The sequence below is a fragment of the Sander lucioperca genome, chromosome 7 (genome assembly GCF_008315115.2).
Source record: "Sander lucioperca isolate FBNREF2018 chromosome 7, SLUC_FBN_1.2, whole genome shotgun sequence".
Classification (NCBI taxonomy): domain Eukaryota; kingdom Metazoa; phylum Chordata; class Actinopteri; order Perciformes; family Percidae; genus Sander; species Sander lucioperca.
This window is the reverse complement of record NC_050179.1, coordinates 12,522,824-12,528,851: the sequence shown is the minus strand read 5'-3', so window position 1 is coordinate 12,528,851 and position 6,028 is coordinate 12,522,824.

Genomic DNA, 6,028 nt, shown 5'->3' with positions numbered 1-6,028 from the left:
CACCCTAGCATTTGAGTTACAAAAAAACAATACATTCAAGTTCATGAAGTGAGTCACAACAATAACCATCAAACATACTTAGGACCGGGTAATATATCAATAAAATGTTGATATGACACTAAATATGGTATTTTGTTTATCACAATGTCACAAAGCTTTAAACCTGCAAGAACTGATTTATTTTGTCCACTTGGAGGCAGCAGATTCAGCTGATGACTCTTTAGGTTCATCAGACAACTTTAACATTGACACACTGTTTTCACATTGTCATTCCATACAAAAATATTGATTGATTGTAAAGTTGTCTTTCCCCCAAATTGTTGGAGTGTATACCTCATAAAGGCACCAGTAGCCATTCCCAGTCATCACAGGTAAAAAGTAACTAAGTACATTTATTCAAGTGTAGTATATTGAGACTGCCTTAACTACACTGCAGTTCAGAGGGAAATATTATACTTTTTACTACACTACATCCATAGTTACTTTGCATGTTAAGACTGTGCATTTCATTAAAACAGAAAGCTCAAAATGATGTCATAGTTATTAAATAAACTAACCAACAGTTAAATACAACACAACACTCAATATACAGCTCTTGACTACAACATTGAAATGCTACTTACATTTTGATGCATCAGTAATAATACTATAAATATAATAGTGTAACAATGAAAGGAGCCATATATATATATCTATTGAATACAAAATAATATGATATTAAAGTTTGGTTATATTGCCTGGCCCTGTGGTTCTAGGAGTAGCACTTGCTTGCCCAGGCTTTGACTAAGGGCCCATTTTGGTAATAAACCAAGAGGCAGGCTAACAGTGTAAAGTTGATTGATGCTATCTATGACTGAAAGAGGGATTACAGTACTGAATATGTTGTGCTCCCTCACCCTTCAAATGAGTCGCTTAACATGGACCCTGGGTCTTGCGACAGACTGTGTCTCCCTGACTTCTGGCACAGACAGTTGTGCTTTTTGGACAGGAAGGCAGGTATGCCAACCTTACAGGGCACACAGTCCTCCACAAGGACCCACTCAAGTTTTAACTCGTTGATTCAAACGTGGTGTAGTATATGAATTGGAGTAGGGTGTGCACAAAATACGGGACATATCCTTTTCCTTGAAATCTGCGCTATCACCCAGACAAGAAAAAGACCAACACACTGAAGAAGCTTGAAGATGGGTTCATGCTGGGTTGGGCGATGGGGTGTTGAAGGAGCCGTTGATGCACTGCAATAGCTGAGATAATAGCATTTTTATTGAGAGCACTCGTCAACAGTGGTATAACCTTGCCTGGGCCTGGTGTGCACTGGGCTGTAGTGTAAGCGATGGCACTCTGCCAGGATCTGACCATTAAGGCTCATTAGTCCCTAATGATAGCCCTGATGATAGGCACTCTGAAAGGAGCCAGCCAATGAAAAGGTCAGTGTATATATGGATCCTAATTTGACCTCACTAACCCAGTTAATAATCTGTCATCCTTAGATTTAATTTAGCAGTGATTGAGTGCTGCAGAGACCATATTGGCAATAACCCCTGTGGGCCGCTTCATTGCCCCTCTTCTTCCAAATGAAACCTGTGCCTGCCACCCGTTATGGCACAGCTGTCTCCTGTGCCCATTTCATTTAGGCAGCGGATACAGTCTGGTGCTTGGGCCGTGTACCTGCAATTTCGGTTTATTTCTCATGTTAGTCTTCCACTTGCAGTTACAGTCTTTCAAACACCCAAATCCAAAAATATAACTTCTAGAAACTAAAACTCACAATGTGTGGTATCATATCAGGTCAACATTTTGGTCTCAGTGTGTTTTATTTTCAGTGAATCATGTTGGTGTAATTTACACTATTCTTTGTGGATGCATCATAAACCAGAGTTTTTGCTTATCTGAAATTTAAACGGATGGTGCTAAATGAAAAGTCAGAGGATCACCAAAGTCATTAGGATACATTTTCTTTTGCCAATCCATCCAGTAGATGTAATAAGAAAAGTCACAGGGTCGTCAAAATTATTAGAATTCATCCTCTAGAAACCTTGAATATCTGCAGCAAATTCCATTTGTGGTGCTAGAAGAAAGTCATGGGTTCAATAAAGTCAGCAGGATTTATCCTCTAGGGACCATGAGGAAGTAATGAGGCAGCTTTAACGCCACATGAAGTATGAAATTAGACAACATCAACAATTTTCAGTCTCAGCTTGAGCCAGCGAGCAGAGAGAAGACATAATGGGGTATGGGTGTGTAAAATAAGAGAACATGCACATGCTGTAGAAAGGGACTGATTATGTAATAGAGGGACTTGTTTACGTGTCCCCTATGAGTTCATTTTAGCTGAAGGAAGACACCCTGCCTTTGCTGCTCTTCTTGGGCTCTGCCACATTGCATTAATGTCTTTGTTCATAGTGACTGGTAATTGGCCTACTTTGAGGCAAGCGTTTGTGTCTCATGTAGAATTGTACAGTAGGGAAAACGGATAGAAACCACTGTCTGAAGATTTCACTTAAGTGGAAATGCAAACACAAAAATATAGTAATGAAAAATGCCAGAGGAAAACAACTTTTGAACCTGTGGAGAACCACAGCTGCTCCAGTTCATACTGCATTGACTAGAGGCTTGTAACAGTAAAGTGTGTCCATTTGGGAAGATGGTCTCAAACTTTCTTTTTAAATGGAATAATCTTTATAGCTATAAATAGCTAACTTGCTAAATTGCCACCAACTGTATAGTATCTTATTAGTCTTGTAAAATTCATGTTAAACCATTTTTTTTAATACAGTTACCCAGGCTAAAAAAACTAAATATTCTTTAACTATCCCCAGAAATACATCATCCTGCTTTTTCAGAATTGGCGATTTCATTTCACACTTGTTTTAATGTTTTTCGTACAAATGCACATCATTTTGTGAAAAAAGGAAAATAAAATGACGTCTTGTTGTATGATGAAGTGAAAGTTAGTGTCTTGTATTACGGTTATTAAGATTATAAAGACTCTCAACAACCGACAAATTGTTAATCACAAAACAAATATTACATCCAGATAATGACGTACATCAGACAGGTCAACCATCTAAAAATTCAGAGTCAACACTTAATGTAGGTTTTTACTGTTTTGGCCCCATACTTACCTACATTTATTTTAGCGACAGTAGTTCAAAGTGTGCAGAGGAGCTGAAGTACATTCTCTCTCATCACGATCATTCTCAAGCATATTGAAATTTTCAAGGTACACGCACCTTGCAGAAAACACAGTTAAGCTGACTGTGACATGTGTGAAATTCAATTACAGACCTGCTGTGGATGCATTCTGTGTAACCCAGGGAGATTGGAGGAAGCGGCAGCCAGGTGGCGACCCTGTAGGCAGCATCGAGCACAAATCACAATGGCCTGGGCCGCTGCCAAGAGCTGGGATTCTGCCATCACACAGCCCACCAACACTTCAAGAGCAGCTCATGGTCACTCATCACAGACACTCTCCACGCGTCTCTCTCTCAGTGCACTCAGGTCAGTAGAAAGGGAATGCAATACACATTGTTGGCCACTTTGCTCTATAATTCATGTCCTGCTCCTAAAATAGAGTACTAGAACAGTACGCACTGTTTCATCGGTGGCTCCAAAAATAAAATCATGCATGTGGAGTAAAAAGCTGCCTGTTTTCAGATGGAATGGGATTCTATTCATGTTCACATGTATACTTTTGTAATTTGGATTGTCTATATTGTAATTGTATTATGTTGGTCTATTCTGTACATCTATTGCACATCTGTCGGTCCTGGGAGAGGGATCCCTACTCAGGTGCTCTTCCTGTCCGTTTAAGGGGTTTGTTTGAGGAGTTTCTTTCTTATTTGAACTGACTGTCTAAAGGGACAGAGGGTGTCGTATGCTTAACAGATTGTAAAGCCCCCTGATTTGTGATATTGGGCTCTATAGATTGATTGATTGATTGATTGATTGATTGATATCTTTTATTTTGAACATGTAAATAAAATAAAACATCAGAAAAAAAATAGTAGATAAAATTGACTTAACTATATTAAGACATTAGAGATGACTGTGGTTTATAATGTTGAGGATATGATGTATACAGTGACATTGTGCTTCAATTTCACCACGTAGGTTTACTAAACTGTTGTCATCTCTGTACACAACCAGAAATCAAGTCAAAGTTGGATTGGCTGATGTCAGAGATCTTTGAGTCTTTGAGCTAGAGTCCAAGTCAAGTGTCAATTACTTGAGCTAAAGTCCACATATTAAGCATTCAGCACTTCTTTTGTGTGGGCCTTGTTGAATGAAGTTTGTAAAGCCAAAGCTTCAGATGAATGCCACAGCAGCTGCTGGTACAGTCGCCATGTTTGTTGTCCTCGCTCACGTGTGGCCGTGTGCATCAGATATGTTATGTATTACGTGTTACATGGGTAGGTTATAGGCTACGCAGGGAGGGGAATAACATTAAGCTCCTCAGACCTTTCCTAAAAATAAAGATGGTTCACAAGTTCTGAGTTGAGTCTGAAGTCTTTTGAGGATGAGTCTCAAGTCAAGTCTGAAGTCACTGTGTGTGCGACTCGAGTCTGAGTCTCAAACTCAAGTCCCCATCTCTGGCTGATGTGAGGGTAAACTTTAAATAGAAGTGAAATCGTTCTGTTCTGTGAAGGCTCAACCAGACAGACATGAACTCTGCATGTACACAAGCCCAGACTTCCTACATGTGACCAAGATGCTGAGGCCCCTGGGGATCCTGGAACATCTCTGTGGCACAACGGTTGTAAGCGATGGGAGTGTCAGCGAACAACACAAAAGGCCACAACCAGCTCCGATAACAAGATGAAAAGCAAAGTATTTGTCCTGAACATTTTACTTGTTAAACACAAATTATTTGAAGGTTAGATATTGTGTGCCATGGTCAGTAGTATCACTGCCGCACATAATGCATCCAGTGTCTGGTGGGTCCAGTTTCTCCCACTCCCCCACTTATGAGCTGTGAGTGGCAGGCCGGCTAACCGATCTTGACACAGGAGAATCAGTCTGAGTTGAGAGGGAGCAGCCGTGGGAGCAATGCCTGCCTGCCACATTGGAGACCATCAGCAAGACATGTCAGCCTATATTCCGGTTAAAGTCCCAAAACTGTGTTGTACTGTACTGCAACCCAGCAAGGAATTGCAAAACAAAGAAACAAACAGAAAACGAACACATTTCTGCAGTATTTTAATGTAATGGCAGAAAAAAAGGATGTTTGCACAGCCTCCAATTCAACCACAAATGTTCTCTTTCAAGATTGTTGTCATTCATTAAAATGAACATTTATGCATTCAAACATTCATTCAGTGGGCCCTCACCCCTTGAGTGGGCTGCCCAAGTGCTCCTAAAAGTGCTCTCTGGGTCAAGTGCTACTTGATGCAACCTGAAGGGTATAAATTGACCATAACCCGCTACTACTTTCAAAATGTCCCTCTTGTATATGTTGTAGCTGAAGGCTTTAGTAATGTTAATAGATGATATACTAAAACTTTGTAGATCATTTATAAGTAATTAAACAAGAACTTTTGGGCTGATGCTTTTCCTCTTACACCATAACACGTGCATTATCTTTGTAGCTCTTTATTTAATCAGGAAGACCCCTCCAGTAGACTGTTTGGCCTCCGACCATCTGGGAAAGGAGCTGCAGTGAATCTGGACCAAAATAAATGTATTAACAACTTATTAACATTTACAACTTCCACCTTGAGAGATTATTGTAAAACAATATTTGATTTATAACTTTTTAACTGTAGCCCTGTTGGTTTATTGGAAAAATAAAAAAGCCATGACCCTTTATTAGGGACTTTTTTAACATTTGTAACTGCAGAATTAATGGCATATTAAAATGTTATACCCATTAATCTTTGTTGAGAAGGAGAAACAACAGCAAAAACAGCAAAAGTCATTTTTCAACACAAAAGTTGTTCTTATTATTGGCTTGATCTATCAAACATTAAATTATTTATTAACCATTAGTTACAACTTATAAACCCTTTAAAAGGCGGCCCCTAACCCT